The 23,520-nt window shown below is 39.4% G+C and overlaps 2 long non-coding RNA genes across 3 annotated transcripts; both read left to right on the top strand.

Annotated features, from left to right (window-relative positions):
* Window positions 1-8,214: 8,214 nt before the first annotated feature.
* On the top strand, window positions 8,215-9,660 carry LOC133314097 (uncharacterized). The gene is made up of 4 exons (XR_009751898.1): window positions 8,215-9,070; window positions 9,158-9,206; window positions 9,293-9,393; window positions 9,488-9,660. It is a non-coding gene; the product is annotated as an uncharacterized LOC133314097 (long non-coding RNA).
* A 246-nt stretch (window positions 9,661-9,906) lies between these two features.
* On the top strand, window positions 9,907-11,595 carry LOC133314089 (uncharacterized). 2 transcript variants are annotated; one of them, XR_009751896.1, is made up of 6 exons: window positions 9,907-9,986; window positions 10,145-10,314; window positions 10,454-10,570; window positions 10,714-10,809; window positions 11,019-11,144; window positions 11,249-11,595. It is a non-coding gene; the product is annotated as an uncharacterized LOC133314089 (long non-coding RNA). The 2 variants fall into 2 exon arrangements; XR_009751897.1 differs by having other exon boundaries at window positions 9,928-10,032.
* Window positions 11,596-23,520: the final 11,925 nt, after the last annotated feature.

Here is a 23,520-nt window from a genome sequence, read left to right as displayed (position 1 = left end):
TTCCCCCTCCCGTTAATGCTAATGGTGTGCGAAGTTTCCTAGGTCATGTAGGTTTTTATCGGAGATTCATTAAGGATTTCTCAAAGATTGCAAAGCCTCTTAGCCAACTGTTGGTGAAGGAAAAGGAATTCCTTTTTGATGAAGCTTGCCTCAATGCATTCAATGTGTTGAAGGAAAAGCTTACTACAGCGCCTGTTCTGAAGGCGCCGGATTGGAGTCTTCCTTTCGAACTCATGTGTGATGCAAGCGCATATGCCATGGATGCAGTACTGGGTCAGCGTAAGAATAAGTTATTGCATGTTATTTAATGAGGCACAAGTCAATTATACCACTACTGAAAAAGAAATGTTAGCAGTAGTTTATGCATTAGATAAGTTTAGGCCTTATTTGATAGGTTCTAAAGTAATTGTATTTATTGACCATGTTGTTCTTAGGTATTTGATGACCAAGTAGGATGCAAAGCCACGTTTGTTGCGTTGGATGCTCTTATTCCAGGAGTTTGACTTGGAAATCAGAGACAAAGCTCGAGTGGAAAACAAAGTAGCTGATCCCTTGTCTAGGATTCAAGATAAGGACTTGCAAGAAGGACCTGAAATAGAGATCAAAGAGTCCTTTCCTGATGAGCAAGTGATGGCTATTATTATGAGTCCATGGTTTGCGAACTTTGCAAACTACAAAGTTGTTGGACTAATGCCTGATGATCTTACTTCGCAGCAGAAAAATAAATTCTTTCATGATGCAAAGAGGTATCACTGGGATAACCCTTTTCTTTATTTTCAATGTGCTGTTGGTGTTATTCGTAGGTGTATTGCTGAATTTGAAGTGCCAGACATTCTGTGGCACTGCCATGCATCTGACTATGGAGGGCATTTTGGAGGCAACAAGACTGCACAAAACGTATTACAAAGTGGATATTATTGGCCCACAATCTTCAAGGATGCACGAGATTTCGTGGAAAAATGTGACAAGTGCCAGAGGACAGGAAACATATCTCGTAAAGATGAGATTCCCCTCAACTGCATACTAGAGGTAGAGCTGTTTGATGTTTGGGGAATTAACTTTATGGGACCCTTCCCTACGTCATATTCTAACTAATACATCTTGTTTGCTATGGACTACGTGTCCAAATGGGTAGAAGTTGCCGCTTTACCTACTAATGATGCAAAAGTGGTGGTGTCTTTCTTGCGAAAGAATATTTTCACCCGCTTTGGAGTTCCTCGTGCTATCATCAGTGATGAGGGCATTCACTTTTGCAATAAGCAATTTGAAAGCTTGCTTACAAAGTATGGCGTTACTCACAAGGTGGCTACACCATACCATCCTCAGACCAGTGGACAAGTAGAAATCTCAAATAGAGAGCTGAAGAGGATTTTGAAGAAAACTGTAGGCAACTTAAGGAAAGATTGGGCAAGGAAACTTGATGATGCACTCTGGGCATACAGGACCGCTTTCAAAACACCAATAGGTATGTCACCATTCCAACTGGTATATGGTAAGTCTTGTCATCTTCATGTATAATTAGAACATAGAGCCTTGTGGGCCACTAAATTTCTGAACTTTGAACCATAAAAAACTAATGATAAAAGATTACTACAATTAAATGAGCTAGATGAGTTATGGTTGGCGGCTTATGAGAATGCCAGGATTTACAAAGAGAAGACAAAGAAGTGGCATGATAAGAAAATCCAACCGAAAGAGTTTGAGCCAGGACAATAGGTATTACTATACAACTCTCGATTGAGGTTGTTTCCAGGTAAGCTCAAGTCTCGTTGGTCTAGTCCCTTTGTTGTTAAAAAAGTGTTTCCATATGGTACAGTTGAGATTTCCCCTCTCAATACTGAAAGACCTTTCAAGGTCAATGGGTGTAGATTGAAATTATATCATGGAGGGAAAGTAAATAGGGACACAGTTACTTTTCCTCTACTCTCACATGAGACTTAAATATTCCGCGTCAGGCTCGTGACGTTAAACAAGTGCTGGTTGGGAGGCAACCCAACAATTTTTGAGTCATTTTCTTATTTAATCATGTCGAGTCTTATAAATTTTAGAAAAGAGTTAGCTTTTGAGTAAATTAAAATCAGGGGACCGCGCAAATCGCGCGAAATAGGGCGCGGATAGTGCCATTTCCCCATAATGCTCTCTGTCTGTTAGCGCGAACCGCACGAAATATGGTGCAGAACGCGCCATTTTACCAATTCCTTTCTGTTTGCTCGCGCTCCTCAGGCGGCATATGGCGCGGATAACGCCATTTAGCCTGTTTCCTTCTGTTTGTCCACGCGAACCGTGCGGATCCTGGCGTGAATCGCGCGGGAGAGCGGTTACAAAATATCAAAACAAAAACCCTAGCCTACCCCACTTCCTACCCCTCTCCTTTCAAATTCCCTCTGCCCGCGCAGCGTTCCCTTCTCTCCCTTTGCATTCTCAACCAAAATAATCACACACACCGTGCATTCTCTACACTACAATCCATAATTTGCACTCTATTAGCGATTGTTCACACGCAAAATCATCTTTGCACTTTTGTTGGGTTGAAATCTAAAGATTCAAGTTCATATTTCACATTCATATCAATCTTATATCATGGCTGGAGAAAAGGTAAGTTTTTTTTTGAATCTCATATATATATATATATATGTGTGTATGTATTTCTGTTTATTTGGTTATTTGCTGAGTAAATTATGTGTGGGATAACGCTGGTTTAGAGAGAGAAAAGATGAGGATCTTCATCCTTTCCAGCCTGCGCGAATCGCGCTGAGGATGGCGCAAAACATCCTGGCTGGGTTTGAAGAATATTCATCCTTTCCAGCCCGCGCGGATCCCGCGAAGGCTGGCACGAAACTCACTGGCTGGGCTTTTAAGTGTACATATTTTCCAGCCTGGCCGAATCGCGCGTAACTTGGGGCGAAACGCGCAGGCTGGGAATTGTGATTTTGTGTTACAAGATCAATGACAATGCATGCACTTGTGGTTTGTAATCTCTATACAATTATTGCTATGATTTTGATGATAGTTCTAGTTACATTTTGAGATCTCTGATTTGGATGAGCTATGATTTATTTCTTTGATCATTGATTGAATGCATTGAAATAGTTTCTACATGATTCCAAATAATTGAAATTGAACCTTGTCTTGAACTTAAATCTGGGAATTGTGCTTGTCTGATTATTGCAATTGTGAATTGTATTGACTCTGTTTTGCAATATATTGGTTGGAATTTTTCTGAGTTTTAGGGAAAACAGATTTGCAAGAAGGGCACCCATGTTGTACAAAAAAAGAGCACAGTTGCATTTGGCAGCAAAAGGCCTCGGAATGCTGATTTTGATGAGGGGAGGTTCCTCTCCTTGGAGTGCCAATAGAGGTATGAAGACTGGTATTCGCCAAAGAAAATAATTCCGGAAAGGAAGATTGACTTGGAGAGTCTCCCTGAGGATTCTCCCATTCTAATAGTAATAAGAATGAGAAGTGACACTATGCCAATTTGGACTTTCTTAATAATATAGAATCCCACAATTGCCAATTTCAGATTAGCCTATCACTTTAATAACTACTCAGATAGATAACATCATCGTATTTTTAAACAACAAAAATTCAATCACCACATTAAATAGCTAGTTGTATGCACCTTTCCCATTTTCTTTTTACTCACTTGCGCTACTAGAATATAATAAAAATGCATGCGTCTTAAACTTAAACGACTCGAAGTGAAGTTAATCACTCTATTTTCTATTGATATAGCTCTTTTGATCAATGCATTTACCATTTGCTCTATGTTGATGACATCCTTATAATTGACAGTGAGCAAGTTGGGGTTGATAAGTTAAAGTCTACAACTGAAAAGTTCTCTCTGAGTTTTTATTCAATTCTGTTCTTCATCTTTTTCTTCCTCTTCTTTTTATTTTAATCATGTTTACCTTAGCCATGCGAGGCTAAGAACCTTTTAATCAACCTAAGGGTAATGGATTCCATGGATTAGTCTTGAGGATCTGCGTTTATTTCAAATCAGTTTTGTTTCCCTTCCCAACTCAGATTGATATTGTGCGATCGTGGATATTCAATCTGAGGTTCACGATTGCGATTATGGAAAGGGATTAATCATCAGATTTGATGATTAGGTTGATTGACCCTATTCAGCCAATTTCAGACCAAAAATCTTGGCATGATTCATTATATCTTAGGGATCGAAGTGACACAATATTGGTAAGGCATTTTCATTTATGAGAGAAAGTATGCCCACAATATTTTAGAAGAGATTGGTATGATATACCCATATATCCTAATGTTAAGCTCTTGCCCAAACATGGGGAGCCACTAGCAGATCCTGATTGTTATCATAGACTGGTTAGAAAGTTGAATTATCTTCAACTTTGCACTTTCGATCTAAACTATCCCACAAATTCTTGGAAGTCTTGTAGGCACAATACACAATGTAAAATGAATTTTCAAGATAATTGAGGATAAAGTTTCTGCATATATAGAAAATTTGAATTCACATACATCAACCGCAATAACCCTTTCCTTATTTGTTTCTCCATCCTCCAACCAAGGGACATCCTATATGAGAAACTAAGCCAAGTTCTAAGTAGTCATATAAAACAACACCATTTTTTTCTATCTCTTGAAATCATCATCATTAAATTTCTCAGGCTTCTCACCATGTGCTGGAACGGAAGCAATTGCATTCACACCTAGTTGCTAGAATTTGTTCTTTTTGTTAGACAAACAAGAATTAATCTCAATTTAATTTACAAAAAATCAAACACTCACTCAGACCAAATCCATTAATTGATCACAGAATGTGTAAAATAATTTTGAATATAGACAGTTTTCGAAATTACCAAGAACAATTGATAACAATGTAATTCTGTAATTGCAATAGCAATTAACAACAACCAAGTTTCAAAGTTGTTATAACAATTGGAAGCATATGCAATTGCAAAGTTTCAAAGCATTGCAAAATCAATATACAACAATGCATTTCAAAGATGGATTCATTTCACTCATAAACCCAAACAACAAAGTGAGGGTAAGGTACCTCATGCTTTTAAAGAGCTCACAACAAGAAAATAATAGAATCAAAAATTTCCTAACACCTATTAAACTTTCTTACCACAATCACAAGCCGCAACTCTTAGCAGATACGCTAGATCAAATTCTCCATCTCCACAACATATACCAAACAAAGATTAATAACTGGGAAGCAACCAACCAACTAAACAAATTAATTAGAGGTTCTTGGAATCAGACACCAACGTAATTAATCCAAGTATAAATGAATTTCATCAAAATGTATCCTCCTAAATAAAAAAATAGAACTTTTATTATGGAAAATTGAAGGAAAGAAAGAGAGTATGTATACCCAATAGAGGGAAAAGAAAGAGGGAAGCACATGGGAAATGGTTTTTAAGTGAAATACTATTATTTTACTTAAAAGGACACAATGTTTTATCGTTTAAAATGACAAATATTTTTGTGGAGATTAATTACTCTCAACACAAAATTGGATGTATCAAATTAAATTTGATCATGTATATATTTTGATGCACTTATAGTTGGCCCATTGTACATGGCCCAACCATTGATTCAAGAAACTCGTAGTCAATTAGAATTGTGGCCTAATATGTATGGCCCAATTGTTGAAAGAAGCAATGATTTGAAATATAACAAATTACAATCGAATCAAAGTCCCAGTAAAGCAGCAGCTGTGATTGTGATTTGTTTAGGAAGAAAAGAAAAGTAATATATTTGGCGTGATTTGAGATTAAAGATTTGGGATGTATTTTGAATTATTTATTTGTAATTTTTTATTTAGTTTTAGATGTTAATTACTGTTATATTAGTAAGTTTTATTATTTTTAGAATTTTAGATTTTGAATCAATTTGTAATTAGTCTATAAAAGGGTGCTTATGACCCTTATTCTAGGAGTTGAATTTTGTTATTTGAAAATTAGAAATTGAGAACCGGAGGGTTACTCTCTTATGAAAGCCTAACTTTCTGTTTAGCCACTTTTCTATGCGCTTTCGGCATCATTTGGTATCAGAGCACTAGGTTGCCTTCAATCAATGGCTGAACAGAATCGTGGAGGTCGACGACGGCAGAGTCACGAGGGTAGCGAACGTGGATTCGTTCCTGAAGAATATAGACAATTGCGTCAGATTGACCCGCGAGATATAGAAAATGAAGAGCTCGGAAGGCGGATCCAGAATTTGAAGCAACAACTTGAGCAAGCGTTGGACAAGAAAATCCAAGTTTTGAAGTGAATATGTGTGCAGGCACAGAGAAAGAGAATTCAAGATTTGGAGTGATGACTCGTGCGGGTATGCATGAAAATTCAAATTTTGAAGCAAACTCTTGTGGAGGTGCAGAGCATGGAAATTCAATAGTTGGAGCAGCGACTTGCGTGGACAAAGTTGGGCATTCAATTCGAGGAAGGAATGGAATTAGATGACGCATCTAATGACGAAGAAGAGGACGTCAATCCCCTGGAGATTCTAAACCAGGGACATAATTGGGAAGTATGACCTGAAAATCAGTTCACTTTTCAAGATATCGAGATGCAAATCAGCATTCCTGACTTTGAAGTCTATGATCATTATCCAGTTTGTGATGATGATTCGATCTATGATGATAATCCAATTTATGATGATTATCCGATTGTTGATAATTATCCCATTTATGATGAAGATTCAGTTTATTATGATAATCCAGTCTATAATAAATATGAAGATCTAATGGAGGAAGATTTATCATTTGAATTTTTGTCTAAAGAAACTGAGATTAGTGAAGATAAACAAGATTCGAGGATGAATCTTTTCCTAGCATGAGAGAATGATGCACTTATAGTTAGCTCATTGTACATGGCCCAACCAGTGATTCAAGAAACTCGTAGTCAACTAGAATTGTGGCCGAATAAGTATGGCCCAATTGTTGAAAGAAGCAATGATTTGAAATATAACAAATCACAATCGAATCCAAGTCCCAGTAAAGCAGCAGCTATAATTGTGATTTGTTTGGGAAGAAAAGGAAAGCAATATATTTGGCATGATTTGGGATATATTTTGAATTATTTATTTGTAATTTTTTATTTAGTTTTAGATGTTAATTACTGTTATATTTATTTTAGTAAGTTTTATTATTTTTAGAGTTTTAGATTTTGAATTTTGAATCAATTTGTAATTAGTCTATAAAAGGGTGCTTATGACCCTTATTCTCGAAGTTGAATTTTGTTATTTGAAAATTAGAAATTGAGAACCGGAGGGTTACTCTCTTATGAAATCTCAACTTTCTGTTTAGCCACTTTTCTATGCGCTTTCGGCATCATATTTTATACTCAATAAATATAAAAAAATTTAATATGTTATATATATATCTCTTTTTCCAAATATTTTACTTTTCTTTATTAAAGACAAAAATTAATGATAATTTGTTATTAAAAATAAAACATTTATATTTCATTGTATAATCTATATATTTGCAATTCATTTCAAAAATAAATGCTACACATGCCAATAAAATAAAAAATTGGTAATTAAAAATTTGATTTAGAGTCTAAAATTATTTGTCAACATCTAAAACTGAGTACTATTATTCTTTATTAAAATATCTTATACGGGTAACGCTGGACGAGATACCATCAATACTGTAAAGGAGAAGAGTGTCAATAATTTTAGTAAAAACATCAAGCAAATCGCTTAAAAGTACTTAAAATAGTTAACTCAAGCGATAAGGAACTTGAATTTGATTTATTTTTTTATTTATTTTTTACATTTATAGGAGTTATAATTTGAACTTCTTGCGCAATTCATGTTTTTCTGTTTTTATGACCAGAAATTGTTTCCTGATTTCCATTTCAAATTGTTCTATGGACTTTTTATCAATATGAGATGATCGTAACACAATATATAAAACTCGTAATTCAGGCAATCCAATCTTTCGTGTGTAAGGAGGAAGTCCCCCAAAATGGTTTTCACAAAAGGGTGATCAAAACACTACAATAAAAGCGGCCTTTCGCTACATGCATTTTGCCACATTTACTGAAATCATCTTAAAATTACAAAAATACCCGTAACTTTACTACGGCAATTTTTTAACGTCCAAAATTACCCAGAAAAAAATGCTTTCCCATTTGAGTAAAATAAAGAAAAGAAAACTCTAACTGCTTAAATCTGAAAAACAAAAACTCATCTCATTCATTTCTTCAATTTTTCGATGTCCTCAAATCTTCATTCATAGCAAACACAATACTTTCAGAGCTTTTGTCCTCTTTTTATTCTGGGTTAGCACTTTTTCATCTTCATCCTTAAAGCTTCTCCTATGAAGGGTCCATAAACCCTAGGAAAACTAGGTACATATATGTGATCATTTCTATTTCGCATTCTTTCGAGACTCCAGGTACCTTCCTCTTTAAATCTCTCTCTCTTTCAATTTTTTGCTATTCAAACATTTCGCTTACTATTGGTTCAATATTTATTTTTTCACTTTGGTGTTGTTTTTGTTGTGTTCGAATTCGGTTCATGGAAATCATGAATTCAAGAAAAGCTAGGTTCGTGTGATTTGAAAAAAACCCCCAAATGTGGCGATGACATGTTCGTGGTCGTGGATACATTTATAGAAAAAATTTGGAATATATAAATAAAGAAAATTTATCTCTGACCTTAAAATTTCGCATTACGTGTGCTGTGGAATGAAAATTTTGTGCATATTTATTTGTTAAATAGATGAGATCTTATTGAAATGTGCGAACATTTATGAGAATAGTTATATATATAGATGTAAAAATTTAAAAGGTTAAGTAAAATTTTAAGGTTAGAGGATTAATTTCATTCTCTTTCACGTTTCCTTTTTTCTGAGAATGACACATGCAATTTGCTTTATTGAGAATTTGCAATTTCACCAATGCGTGTTAAAAACAATAAGCCAGGTACAATTTGCTCTTTTGTGCCTCTCTTTAAAAACAATTGTTCATTTGTCTTTGTATGCATGACCATGGATCTCGTCAAAAATGTCGTCTTTCCATGATCATTTTTCATAAATCAAGGATTAAATTGACAAAAAGAGTTGTTATAAAGGAAGGTATTTTTCTATTTTCATCCAAACTGCTCTTTTTTATATAAGTACTTTACTTGAGGATTATGGATTGATTTGATATGTGATTCTCAGAAGCGAGTTGAAGAACTTGGATCCCTTTCTAATGCTGGATACATCCCAGGTACACCTTATTGGTTGTTGACTGTGTTTTATTGTTAGACAACAATTATATATATATATATGATTGGACTGTTACATCATGTGCAGTAGATGACCACTGGCAGATGAATAATTCTCTCTAAAATGCCAGCATAAACAAACAACAAGGGATTGCAGCTTTGGATCAATTTATCATCCAATGACAAAATGTAACATATCCCATTAACCAAAGATTTCTAATTGCCATGTTGATGACTATTTGACATTTTATTTTATTTTTATTTTCTTGGACTTTTGAATCAGGATTGAACCTAATTATCAAGAACTTTTAAGTGAGGACATACCAAAGATGTCAGAGATATGCAGGGCTGTTTATTGGCTGTGGACATATGGAGGTTACTCAGTAGATCTAACCCCTAAATCAGTTTCAGAGCTTTTAGCTGGGGACACAAATGTTGCACTTATAGATGTTCGCACTGAGGCAAGTTATGATTAATTTTTCTGACCTTTTTATTCAAAGCTAGAGAAATAACTATGTAATTTATGAATGTAACGTCAAGGTATCCTTGTGTTTTAGTGTCCATTCTATCTTTGCTTCAAAATTTCTTCCAAACTCAAACTATGGTATCCTAATTAAGGAAATTTTTCTATTTTTTTTCTGTTTGGCTAACTATTTTGACATCAAAATTAACCAAAGAAGTTGCTGCACCTTTCCTTTATGCAGGATTTACGAGAAAAAGATGGTATACCTGATCTTCAATGGTCTGCTCGGTTTCGATATGCCTCTGTAACTCCACTTGAGGTTCGTTGAAAGCATGATAATGTCTAATGTGACTGGGATAATTGTGGTATGAACTTTGTTAAATGGAACAAGTCCAGAATCTTGGTCACTTATTAGGTGGATTAACAACTAATCTATAATCTGTCTACTACTAAAATAACATATTATGCAATTTCTAGGTTAATGGCTCAATACGTAAGTTGTTGAAGAGTGGTAGAGACCTCGATGACTCTTGTATATTGGACTTGATGTAGATGTCTGGAGCTGTGGTGTAATTTTATACACTTTTCTCTGAGGCACTCTTCCTTTTGATGATGAAAATATTCCTAACCTCTTCAAGAAAATCAAGGTATTATTAATATTAATTTAGTTATTATTAGTTTTTCTTTTTTCACATCGTACCTACCTCTGTTGTATCTTTAGAATTGTTACTTTGACACTAAGTTTTTTTTTTTTTTTTTTTTTGGGTTCTTCCGTCCATTTGTTAGGTTATATGTGGGATGAGTGGACACCTAGGACCTGCATGTAACGCTGTAGGGCATGTGGATAGACAAGTTTGGGGGCTTAACCATCTTTATTCTCAACCTGTTTGGACACGCTTGAAGGTGAGTATTGACTTATTAGTAGTAGTTATTAGTCCACATTTTGTGTCACAAGATTTGCTCCTTAATTTGTTCGAATATTTTGGTATTATTGTAAACAAATTGATTCTATTATTGTTCTTCTAATTTTTCATATGATATTTTAGATAGGCATGCAGATTTAGTTCTCGAGACGAAGGTCATTTTCGTGAAGATGCTCCAAGTTGGTGTCGCGCTCCTTTTGAACCCAAGGGCTTGTTGAGGTTTGTTGTTTGTTTTTGTTTTTCTCTTTTTATATTGTATCTAGCTATCTATAAATTTGGGTTATTCCATAAAAAAATAACCTCCATTTATCTATCAATAAATTTTTATTTTTATTTTCATTAAACTATACCATATCAGCTATCCTCTCTAGCATTATCGGCATCCATCGTGGGCACGTCTTGATTCACTTCTTTTACTGTTACAACAGCCAAAGAAACTTGAAGTTACTGCAGCTACAACCCATCGGTTACTCAGCTAGCACCACCTCCCCAACCTAAACTCCAGGTGGATTGGTTCACAGTCCTCTTTGATTGTTTCTCCGACTTCAAAAATTGTAAGCCCCTCATCACACATCACCCTCTCTTACTGATATTTATGTTATCCAATATGGCTCAAAATAATTCTTCCCTTATATACTAAATCTCTTCTTTTTTTCAGGTTGCATAACTTGCTGGTGTCCAAGTGTCACCTTTGACCAAGTTGCAGAAATTGTTGACAAGGGATCAACCTTTAAGAAACTTGAAGTTCAATTGTTATATATACATATGATATGATTTTGAATATGAAAGCGAAATTCACTTTAATTAGAGGTTGGTGTATATGATATGATATGATGAATGAGGCTAATTAATTTTTTTATTTTGTGATTTGAAGCATGTGGTGCTAGTGGAGCTCTGTATATTAGTTTAGATGCTTGCAATTTGTATTTGTATTTTTGGTTTTGTTTTCCTATGAATTGCTATTATGCATCATTTATGTACCCAAAAAAAAATTAGAATTTTGATATTGGCATATAAAATAAAAAAATTGTATTATTTTTTTTTATTCTCTCCCTACAAATTAGCCACGTTTCTAACGTGGCTAATGTCAACAAAATCGTGGCCAAAATAAAGCTACCACACTCATGTCATGACAGCAGTAGCAAAGTGAGAAGGAAAATGTGGCTAAGTAAATGCCACACTAGGATCAGCCACATTTGGCAAAAATGTGGCAGTTTGGTTTAGCCATGTTTTTTGTTACATTTTGCCACGTTTATAACTGTGGCTAAACGACATTTTTTTGTAGTAATAAAGATCGAATCACTATGCGTATCTTGGTGGTCGTTACTTTTGGTGGTCTTTACAGGTAAAGTTTATTGAGTCACAATTAACTTCTAATGCGACCAGTCATTGTTCGATGCTTGAATTCAGTAGTTAAGACAACGAAAAAAAAGTTGTTGAAAAACCTAGTAACATCCAAGACCTCTTAAAACTAATTTAAAAGTCTTTGATTTCATTATTGAAACATATAAGTGTTATGCACTAACCGATGAGTGGGGGACTTTGCTGCATGTGTATACTTGTCACGAGCATATAAATGGACCACTATCAGATCACGGTTCAATATAAGGAATATTACATTGTCTAACTTATAGTCTAATTAGCGCACGCTTGAGTGATCATGAAATTTAGCGGGAACTCTTTTCTCACAACACATGTGATGACAATTTGAGCAATGCATATCTATTGTGAACCTCATGTCCCTGTCCTGTAGTTTTAACCACTACGCCACCTAACCCTTGCCTTAACTTACGTGGAACAGGCCTCACAATGCTTATCTTGCTAAAACCTAACTATAAACCTAACTATAAAGATAATGTTAAATTACACACACACGTATATATGTTTATCCAATTATTATTATTTGATTATAGTTTGATTTATCTTATTTTTTTATATAAACCTACACCTTAATTTATCACATATGCAAGTGCGAGGGATACGCAAGTAAAAGTGATATATAGTTAATTAGTTTTCTTTTTAAATATAAAACACCCTTTGATTAATTATTGAATATACATATGGAAAATATAAGTATCATGTGGTAGGATATTGTATCTTATGTCATAGAGCCTTCGATAGTTGTTCCAATATTAATAAATCCAAACCGATTATCGACTCGGTCGAGGTACTGTGTCAGTGGGACACTAGTTGAACCGCATGACCCATATTAGATTCAATTATATAATAAATATTTTAAATGGTGCAATTTAACCAACGACCCAATATAGCCTAGTGGTAAGTACTAGGTTGTATCAACCCATGACAAGGGTTGGACCCCTACTAGTTGCAACTTGTGAAACAATTATATTAAATTATATAATTATATAAATAATATATTAAATGGTATCTGAACCAACAAATATAGCTTAGTGGTAAGTGTTATATTTGTCATTCTCACGATACAGGATCAGTTGTTTGAATCAGTGTTTTAAAATCTCGCCCCACCCCGGGGTCGACCCCTTCGGGTCACTAACCCCCTCTCTCTGAGGGTTCGGGTTAGTAATTAGACCCTACTTGCACGTTGACGCTTCTAACCCCTGAAACTCCCCGGTTGAACCTGTGACTCCCGGGTCAAAGGGGTCACTGTATTTCTTTTTTTTTAAAAAAAAAAAAATTATACACCAAATGACCTGTTTAATGTGTAAAAAAAATCGTTACTGCCTAGACTTAGAACTAGATCTAAAATCTAAATCGTTCTTCTTTTTCTCATCCGATATTCTCTCTCAGACTCAGACTCAGTCTCCCTGTTCTGGTGATCTCCTCCACCGTGCTGGTTCTTCTCTCCCTACCATTAATTTGTCGTGACCGTTAATTTATCGTGTTGTTGCCTCTCCTCCGCTATTCTCTATTGGGTAAGGGATCTCTTTTCACATACTGTTGTAGGTGCATGAGAAGGATAAGAAGGGCCTGAGTTTGATGATAAAACTTGTCATTATCTCCATTGGAATATGTGTTTTATACTTCGATAGTTTGATACTTTGATTAGCTTGTGAATATTGACTTGTAGATGTAATTGGTTGAATTATGTTAAGTATATTTTGAATCTTTAATGATTGGTGGTTTGTTTTATTTTTAATTTTTCATATAGAATATATATTTATATTTTTTTAATGTATAAAACTGGGTCAGCGAAGTGACTCCATGACCCCCAGGTTGAACCCGTGAACCCCTGACTTCTGACCTCGACCGAGTCGATGGCCGGGCCGAGTTTTTAAACACTGGTTTGAATAAGACTTGTTGATGGGCCAATTTCCAAGCCAACCGGTTGGCGGTCCAGTTTTAATAACACTGAGTTGTGATGCCATTTTTTTAGTGATGGGCCCCACCACTATGTATCTTAGATAAGATATGCCTTATATATATATATATGAGTTTATATTTCTGCAGTTGTTGTACGTGTAGCAGTCAAATACTTGTCATATATATACGTGAAAGTATTAAATGTGAGGAATCATAACCTGACAAAATATGAAAGCATTAAATGTGGGGAATCATAACCATATACCTGTCATTGCTATATGTAAAGCGGCTATAGAAATGATTTTACCACATACACATATATATGTAACTAAAAGTGGCAATGTAGATAATGTTTTTCATTTTAATATTAATAAAAAATTACTTACAATAATGTTTTGTTTACCAAAAAAAAAAAACTTACAAAAATATAATAAAAGTATAAATTATCGGATTGGGATAATTTTGTACTTATATAATGTTTTCCATGGTGCCAGGTGAAATGACACTTTCATCATGAAGAAATTGGGTCAACTGTCATGTGGCAGTGTCTGATGGAAGACAAACATTATCTAGGGGAATAAATTTTTGGTGCATCAAATGTAGTCAACTGAGATCTTCCATTGTATGCTACAGTCAGCTATGTAGCACCGATACCGACACGGGACACGAGACACGACACGACACAACACTCCGTCACGTTAATTCTAAAAAAATGCTAGATTTTGACACGCTAGGACACGTTTTGATATTAAATAATATTTTTAATTTATATAGAGTATATTATATTTAATATTCAATAATTTAACAAAAAAATGAAGCTAAACTTATAATACTCATCAATTTTGCAAAGAAACATAAGACATCCCAAATATTTATATTAAACTCAATAAAATGGTAATCATAATCTAACGAATCTAATAGTTGGAACCAAAAACACAATGCAACGCAACCTTTGAACCTTTTTTTTGAGTCTCTACAACTCGTGTTGGAATGTCGGGGAGTGTCGAAGTATCAGAGAGTGTCGGAAAGTGCCGGACACGACACGTCAGGGTTTTTGAAGTGTCAGTGCTTCATAGACAGTCACCCTCTCCTTTGGATTCATTTCCATTCTATTAATTAATAATGTACAACAATTAATTTTTGTTATGTACTCGTAACTCCGAGAAGCATTACTAATTATAAGTGGCAACTTAAAGAGATAAGAATTAGTATTATAAAATTCAGCTTGAACCGCCATGTCTACCTGAAATAAGTAAACTAATTATTTACAATAGACCGGCATATATCGGACTCAGTTAAAAACGGTTTGAACTAGCCAAGTTTTATCAAAATTGATGACTCGGTCAGGTAAAAAAAAAGGCGAGTTATGCATTTTTTTTAAACAAAAATCGAAATTGTTCATGAAATTTTATAAAATCATAACTCTTCCCAAATAAAACACTTGCTCGTAATTGTCGGTTCCACCCCTTGCTCCAACACTTCTCTTCTCCAATCGCTGATTCTCGTCTTCTCTTTTCTCCACATGGCCACACCTTACCGCCTTGGGAGTAGTTTCCAACCACAATAATGCCTATTTAGTCTCATCCTTGTTCCAGCGCTATCACTTTCTTTGCACGATTTACATGCATCACTTCAATGGCAAGAACTAGGTGTCTTCATCCTTTTCTTTTCTTTTTAATTTAATTTTCTGTTTTTATGTAGAAAAACTATGAATTTCATTTTAAAAATAAAGTCCTTAATAAAATACATTTTTGGTGTGTCTTGTCTTGAATTGTAGAAATTCAGATGTGGAATTTTGATAAAATATTTTTAAAATATTCATTTTAAAAACTCCAAATTTTCAGGTGTAGATTTGTCTAGTCAAAATGATCATATTAGAAATTGTCTGCATAGCATTAGTGTGTCTTGAATCAAAATTGGTTTATAACTTCCCAAGCTTTGCACAATTTGTATAATTTGATGTGTAAGATACATAATAAATATAGCAATTTTCTAATGGAAACTGATGTGAAATGACTTTGTTGTGGATTCTACATTAGTTTTTTTTTTTTTTTTGTAAAGCTACATTAAATTTTTAATTATAAAATACAGATTTGCAAATACTTACCCAAGTTAACAGATTCGACCAGTGAGTCACCAGTTGAACCCATGACCAAATAACGCAATTCCTCGGACGAGTCAATGATCAGATCGGGTTTAATAACATTGATAAGAATAACATCTTTTATTTTATATCTTAGGGATAAATGTTGTACCGTTGGGATCTATAAGCCCACTATGTTCCCTTTGGGGATGATGTCTCTGTATGGATGGTGCCACTAGTAAAGGTAAAGACCAAGCTAGAGAGCACTGTTCCAAGTATGATGGCAAAAAGATAACAATGGATGATTCAGTGTGAGTATATATGACTTAATATAAATGGGCATAATAACGATACATAATATCCCTTCCTCAAGTGCCCAAGGGGCTATTTATAGAGAAGGTGGTGTGAATCTTGCTTGGGTTGGTGTGGAGGAGGTCAACTCTCCTTGGGATCTGCTAGGGGTTGCAGTGCTGGGCGTGCCAGACGCTGCTGTTATAGCAGCGCTGCACCCCCTGCGCCTGGCGGTGTCAGCGTGGGACAAAGGGCGGTTTCCCCTTATGGCATCTGGGGCGACTGCCTTTGGGGGTTACGGTCCCAAGGTAGGACATTTTGGTGTTTCCCCTTGGGAGACTAGTCGTGATGGGAGTTGGGGGATCTCACCAGCTGGTAGAGCTGACGTGGATTGAGGGTTGAGATTGGGCTTAGACCTTTGGGCCGTAGCCTTGTTGGGCCATCCAAAACAGGAGCCCCCCAACTTGGTAGCAAGCGTAGGTTGGTGCCAAGGTAAATAACCAAAGAGTTGGACATGCTTGTTTGGCGATTTGCACGGTTGGACAGGCTCAGACAGAGATCTCTTGATGACTTAGCGAGTATTTGGAGTTTGGCGGTTTCGAGTGGGGTTTCTTGGGTTGACATGGCTTTGGCGTTGCCTTCTTGGCGATTCGAGCAGTTGGCAAGGGGCTTTTTGGGAAAAGGCAGCCATCTTGACAGGCAAGGTGGCTTTTCGGTTTTCGAGGAGAAGTAATAATGGGTACTTCCATCACTATAATTAACTGCAGGCACTCAAGCGTCACGAGGCACGGCGCATTAATGCGACGTGAGGGGTGTCTTGTCCCCCTGTAATTACCATCTGGCCCCTCATCACAACCGCCCATTACATGACGGTTGTGCCATCCTACGGTTTGAGAAAAAAAGGGCCTTACACGTGTATGCCATCCAGGTCCTTTTCTCTCTATTTAAAGGGGAGAAGCACCTCCTTGAGGACCTTCTTCACGTAGCCCAGACTCCTCATTGCTCCTGCCTTGTTTTCCCACTGTGTGAGTGTGCTCGTGCCGGTCTTCTTTTCTTCATTCTCTGCATTATCCTAGGTATAGTGTTTTTGGCTTCCTCCTTTGGTATTTCTTTGCATTTCTTTGGCTTTGCTTCCCTTCTGCCTTTTTCTTGTGATGGTTAAGTTTACGGAACCCATCCCTGGTTTAATATTGCCTGAGTTGGAGGTAGAAATTAAGGAGGAAGAGTTTGATGAAGCTTTCGACGCACTGGATGACAGTGCAGTGGGGCCAGCTATGCAGGAATACCTTGCTAGTCGTGCCCCAAATCGTTCTTTAATTCCTGGGGTTGAGTCATTACCCGATGGTAGAATACCCGAACTTCTGGGTTTTAGTGAAGAAGAGATTCAAAATCTCCTACCGAAAAGGGCATTAGGACTTGTGATTCTGTACTTTGGTGAGGCATCTGGTTCCCGTCTTCATGGTGGGCGCCGTGGGGTGACTAGAGAGAGAAACTCTAGATCCAGCAGGCGCCAGTCCGTAGGATCCAGCAGGGGGATTTGGTGAGGGGACTGGGCCTCGCCCTTCACGAAGGAGTCATTCTAGGCCTTCTGGTCGCTCTTGTGATCAGGGGGCCGCTTCACGCCGCCCTGTTTCGCGGCACTTCGATCTTGGAGCTGGCCGACTTATTCGGCCTCTATCCAATATTAACAGCCAGCCGCAAAATCGTCCCTTAGAGTATTATTTCAAGCCTCGCCAATCTTTGGTTTCCCTTTGTACATCTCATGGCCAAATTCCCAACATCTCTCAGTCCTACCATCGTCGTAAGTATGACGAGTTCACTGACAACCGATTGGGTAAATACCACCCAGAGGATGGTCGACTTACAAGGTATGGCATGTGGGATGCCATTTATGAAGACCTGGGACTTTATAAGACACCACCTGCATGGTGGCCTTCAAATTTAAGCTATTCAGATTTTTATACTACGAGTTCTTCGGACACCTCTGATTCTCACGTTGAGTTTATTGTGTTCCAGTTATTTTTTGATTGAGTTGTTGGTAAGGGGGAGTGTCGGTGGTCGCAGGAGTGTGAGTGGGGTGATGTGGAGGTTTAAATTTTGCTCCGCTATTGATCTTCTTGGCGTCAGTTGAAGTATTTGGCGATTGATTGTGTGTTTGTCGCTCCCAGGTAGGATTTGAAGATACTCTCCTGACTTATGGCGGTTGCTCAGAAAGATGATCGCTTCTTGGCGAGGAGCTGGGTAGACCCGATGGTGGCTTCCTCATCATCGAGTTATGTTGACGGGGATATTCTGTTCCGCGATTATCAAACGGAAGGTAATTTTGATATTACTAAAAATGGTGAACGCGAGGAGGAGTGGCAAACCATCGCGGTTGGGCGTAATCACCGTGTTTGTGACAAGCCTCGCAGTGCGGTGATATCTCGATGGTGGTTCATGGTGTACAAGACTCACTTCACGGATCAAAAAGTGAGGTTCCCTTTATCAGAGTTCGAGATGGGAGTATTAGCCCACCTACGGATTGCGCCTTCTCAATTGCACCCAAACGCTCGGGCGTTTGTTCGGGTCTTTGAGAAGATATGCCAATATTTTGGATGGGTGTGCTCTGTGCGGTTGTTCTTTTATTGCTTCCAGGTATCGCCTTCGTTGAAAAAGCTTAGCTGGGTTTCATTAAAGGCAGGCAACGAATTAGGATCGATATTTTCCCAGTACGCCAACTCATATAAGAACTGGAGGCATACTTTTTTCTGGATTGAACCATTGCTTGGCGAGGGGAAATCACCTTTTTTCCTTGACCGGGAGAGTGGGGAGAGTCGGTTCCCGCTATACTGGACTAAAGCCTATTATGAGACGCCCGCCAGTCAGTATTCGTTTGGGTGGGGAGCCTTGTCTCCTGAAGAGGCGCTGGTAGTGGATTGGTTTGTGGAGGTAAAAGGGGGCCTTAACCGGTGGCCTTCGAAGATAGTGTTGTGTCACGGAGGTGTTGTCGCATTTGTGACTATGTGGTGAGTATTAACTGTCTTTACTAACACTTGTCTTTCCTGTCTTGCAGTTGAGAGCTTGCTGATGGAGACGTTGAGACTTGCACGTGCCGCCAAGCTCAAAGCCGCTACAGGTGTGGCTCCTCAGGTTAACCTAAATCCCGCCTTGAAGAGGAAAAATGTGGACAAAGGAAAGAAGTGACCCAGGAAAAGAAGAAAATTCGGTCATCTGCAGATATTCCCGCCGGTGAGCTGGAGAAGAGGGCGATTGTCCCTATAATTAAAGAGCCCACGAATGTGGTGGGAGGTTCGTCGGCGAGTGAGTCGAATTTCGAATTGCCTGCTCGTGGGGGGTCAAGTCTGAAACCGGGGGGGGGAGTAGACAGCTTGATTCCGCCAAAGGGCTCCAAGATGCCGCGCCTCGATCAGTCAGAGTGTAGACAATTTGCTGACAGCGACTTCCACGCCTCGGGTTGCCTTCCTGAGGACTTAGGCGACGGTGGGATGATGGGAACTAGCGCTTTTGAAGGGGAAGAGCCTTGTGGAACAGCTGGTGCGCAGGATCCTCCTCCTCATCCTGCTGAGATCCCAGTGGCAAGGCCCTCAAATTATCAGAGAGGGACCTTGACTCTGCTTTTCCTAACATTGGGCGTCTTATGATGGTGGTGCCAGAGCGAATTGATCGCCAGGAATTCATGAACTGCACGCAAGTGGTCATTGGCCGTATCTTGGGAATGCAAGAGGTCGCCCTTGCTGTTGACAGCCGCTCCTACTCCCAAGAAGATCGCCTTGATGAGATGGGGCGTAAGGTAGATGATCTTACTGCTGATGTTGGCCGCCTTGGTAAGGAGGTTGCTGACAAATGGGGTGTGAACAAGTCTCTAACCGCACAGTTGAAGAAGGCAGAAGGAGAGGTTAAGCGCCTAACCTCCGAGAAAGATGACCTATCAAAGTCGCTGGAAGAGTCCAAGAAGGAGAAGGAAGGTCTCCAATCTGAAAAAGCCCAATTGTCTGCTGACTTATTTTTCGCGCATGGGAACCTCCACGCCACACAGGAGGACCTCAAAAAAGAAACTGGGCGGGCTTTCAAATTGGAGGAAGCCTTGGCGAGCCTCATGTACGATTCTTTTAACAACGCACTCCAGCAAGTTTTCATTCGGCATCCTGAGCTTGACTTGACCGGTTTCAGCCCAGACTACGAGGTGGAAGGAGACAAGATAGTTGAGCGCCTAGAAGGTGGTGGGGTGACAGTAATTGAGGAAGGCCCTGATACTGACGAGGATGAAGGTTCGCCGGAAGTCCTTCCTACCAGTGACGCCACCGGTGACGATAATCCTGAAGAGGATGAGGCTGAGCGTGACTTGTCAACTGGGCTTACTGGCGTGAACTTATCTGGCCTAGAGGCGGGGGGTGGTGGCGATGCTGTCGCCTCTGGCGTGGTGGAACAGACTCTGGAAACTGCAGAGGTGACCGCAGTAGGCCCAGAGGCGGGTGGTGGTGCTATCGCTGCTGGTGTGGTTGAGCAGATTTTGGAAATTGAAGAGGAGGTGATCCCCGCAGGAGATAAAACCATTTGACCTGGGCAACTTTAACTTGCTTTTTTCTTTCTTTATTTTTCCAATGGTTGGTATGCCAACCATTAACTTTGTCTTTCCACCTATGGTTGGTATGTCAACCATAGACTTGTAACGCCATTTGTGGCAGCTTAATCAATTTGTAACCTTTGCTTGGTTCCCTTCTTGTCGCGTCTTTGCTTAATTTCTCTTACAACCTAGTGTTCGGCTTCTTCTTACGATTGCTAACTTTGCTTATTAACGGCAGGCATCCATCATTTTAGTCCACCGTTAGGCGGGGGTGAGAACCATCCCGTAACTTTGATGTTGGCTGGAGGTGAGGACCATCCCAGTCCAACGTTAGGTGGGGATGAGAACTATCCCTTAACTTTGATGTTTGCTGGGGGTGAGGACCATCTCAGTCCAACGTTAGGCGGGGGTGAGAACCATCCCGTAATCTTGGTGTTGGCTGGGGGTGAGAACCATCACAGTCCAACGTTAGGCGGGGGTGAGAACCGTCCTGTAACTTGGATGGTGGCTGGAGGTGAGAACCATCACAGTCCAACGTTAGGCGGGGGTGAGAATCGTCCCGCAACTTGGATGCTGGCTGGGGGTGAGAACCATCCCAGTCCGACGTTAGGCGAGGGTGAGAACCGTCCCGCAACTTTGATGCTGGCTGGGGGTGAGAACCGTCCCAGTCCGACGTTAGGCGGGGGTGAGAACCGTCCCGCAACTTTGATGCTGGCTGGGGGTGAGAACCATCCCAGTCCAACGTTAGGCGGTGGTGAGAACCGTCCCGCAACTTGGATGCTGGTTGGGGGTGAGAACCATCCCAGTCCAACGTTAGGTAGGGATGAGAACCGTCCCGCAACTTGGATGCTGGCTGGGGGTGAAAACCATCCCAGTCCAACGTTAGGCGGGGGTAAGAATCGTCCCGCAACTTTGATGCTGGCTGGGGGTGAGAACCATCCCAGTCCAACGTTAGGCGGGGGTGAGAACCGTCCCGCAACTTTGATGTTGGCTGGGGGTGAGAACCATCCCAGACCAACGTTAGGCAGGGGTGAGAACCGTCCCGTAACTTGGATGCTGGCTGGGGGTGAGAACCATCCCAGTCCATCGTTAGGCAGGGGGTTAGAACCATCCTTTAACTTTGATGATAACAGAGAGAACGTTAAAACCAATGGGATTTTATTGATCAATAGCAAGAAATGACCTTCCTCGTTAAAAACCTTCCCAGGCAAAACCCAGTGGGACAAGAGCCTGGGAAGGAAAAGAGTGCAACATACAGGTTACATTGCGATTTAGCTATAGTATCGTCGGAGCTTGTCAGCGTTCCACGCTCTTGGGATGGCCTTTCCCTCAAGTGTCTCTAAAGCATACGCTCATCCTCCTAATTTGTTGGCAATTCGATAAGGTCCTTCTCAGTTTGGGGCGAGCTTTCCTTCACAGGCGTTCTTCTTTCCGATGTCTTCTCGCCGAAGAACTAAATCTTTTACTTCAAATCTTATGACAATTACTCTTTGGTTGTACCGAGCAGCTATCTTTTCCTTGGTTTGGTGCTCAGATTGTGCTGCTCGCTCTCTGAGCTCATCTAGAAGGTCTAGCGCTTCATTGAGATTTTGACTATTGGTAACTTCGGTCACATGGTCTTTCCTCCAAGAGGGTTCTCCAATTTCGACAGGAATCATTGCCTCTGTGCCGTAAGTCAATTTGAAAGGGGTTTCTCTGGTACTAGACTAGGCGGTTGTCCGATAGCCCCATAGGACATTCTCCATATTTTCCACCCACGCCCCCTTATGAGACTCCAGCTTCTTCTTGATTCCCTTAGCTAGCATTTTGTTAGCTGATTCTACTAGCCCGTTGGATTGTGGGTGTTCAACTGCAGCGAAATGATGTCGAATATGCAGGTCCTTCATTAGCTCTTGGAACTTGGCGTCTGTGAACTGAGTACCATTGTCCTTTATGACTTCTCCTAGGTTTCCGAAACGGTAAACAATATTTCTCCAAAAGAACTTCCTCACCCTTTGAGAAGTGATGGTAGCAACTGGCTCTGCTTCGACCCATTCGGTGAAATAGTCAATGGCGACTATCAACCACTGAACTCGGCCTGCCGCCTCAGGGAAAGGGCCCAAGAGGTCCATCCCCCATTTGTAAAAAGGCCAAGGGGATGTTATCACAATAAGTTCTTCTGGTGGGGCTTTGTGTATGTCTGCAAATCTTTGGCACTTATCACACGCTTTAACATACTCATGGGCGTCATGCTCCATGGTCGGCCAATAAAAACATGCTCGGAGAGCTTTCTTTGCCAGAGAGTGGCCGCCCATGTGGTGGTCATTGATTCCTTCATAGATTTCTTCCAAAACGTACCCAACATCGCCGGGGTTTAGGCATTTCAACAGTGGGGTTGAGCGACCCCTTTTGTATAAACGCCCTTGCATCATGCAAAAGTGGGCGCATTTTCGCTTTATCCTCTTGGCTTCTGTTTGGTCCACTGGGAGGGTACCTTCTGATAGGTAGTTAGAGATGGGAGTGATCCAGGTATCTTCGGTGACTCCTTCGGTTACGTCTGCAATACTCATGATGATGCATGGATTAGGCAGGTTATGCTGGATGATGGAACGATTATTACCTGGACTCTTGGTGCTTGCTAGCTTGGCGAGAATGTCCGCACGTGTGTTTTCTGATCGCCTAATGTGCTCAATTTCAACTGTCTCGAAGGTCAAAATTATCTCTTTGAATT

The sequence above is a fragment of the Gastrolobium bilobum genome, unplaced genomic scaffold, assembly GCF_033153095.1.
Source record: "Gastrolobium bilobum isolate Gb01-03AN ecotype WA unplaced genomic scaffold, APGP_CSIRO_Gbil_v1 utg3401, whole genome shotgun sequence".
NCBI lineage: Eukaryota > Viridiplantae > Streptophyta > Magnoliopsida > Fabales > Fabaceae > Gastrolobium > Gastrolobium bilobum.
The sequence above is the reverse complement of the archived record's forward strand: the minus strand, read 5'-3'. Positions and strand labels throughout refer to the sequence as shown.